Raw genomic sequence first — 891 nt, 5'->3', positions numbered from 1 at the left:
ACAAACAATTATTTTTGAAATGATAAATATTATCTTGTAATTACATTTTGAGGAACAGATTCATAAAATCTTTATTGCTTTTCTTCTTGTCTACTTCTTGAACTGAAGTAGAGTAAGTCATGTAAGATAATTCAAGAGTTGACAAAAGCCAGGAAAGTGGTGTAAGAAGAGAAGCATATGGACTGAGCCACACAAGAGCTATCATAACAACAACAGGCTACTGACCTATAAGATAGATGGGTAGGGAGAAGAGGAGACTATGACAAACTCACAATGAGTTTGTGCCCCACAGGCTAATTAGATCCAATCGACATTTCCCATGTGGTTGGGTCTCTGTTCATCTTTGGAGAGAACAGGTATATGCAACTTCCATTCCCCAATTTTCAAATGTTAGTTACAATTCATTATTTTTTAATACTCTAGGTAGGTCAAACCAGAGGCATATGTAGAAAAACATAGCTTGTGACTGCCAATTTGCAGTTTAAGTAAGAAAGGATTTATTAAGGAGTGTAGGCAAGGGAGTAGCTAGAGAAGAAAATTCCTAAGGCAGCAAGTGTGAAGGAGTGAGGTGAGCCTGTAGGTGATGGAAATATTATATTCCAGACATATTTTCAGGGTCAGTGAGAAGGGAAGGAATAGTTGGGATACTGACTACAGGGAGGCCAAGGAATCTGAGTGAGGTATCAATGGTACAGTTTTTCTTGGGCTTTAGGGACCAACAGTTCAAGTTTGAGGAAGGAAGTGCCTTGTTTGATAACAGAGAACTGTAGAAAAAGAGCTGCTTGGTATTAGAGATGCCTTCTCCAAAAATAGCAAAATGACTAAACAAACCACTGATTATAAGCTGGAGGACTAAGCCCTGAGGTGTGGCCTAGAGAGAAGGGTGTGTAG

The sequence above is a fragment of the Suncus etruscus genome, chromosome 12 (genome assembly GCF_024139225.1).
Source record: "Suncus etruscus isolate mSunEtr1 chromosome 12, mSunEtr1.pri.cur, whole genome shotgun sequence".
NCBI lineage: Eukaryota > Metazoa > Chordata > Mammalia > Eulipotyphla > Soricidae > Suncus > Suncus etruscus.
Note: the sequence above shows the minus strand (reverse complement) of the source record.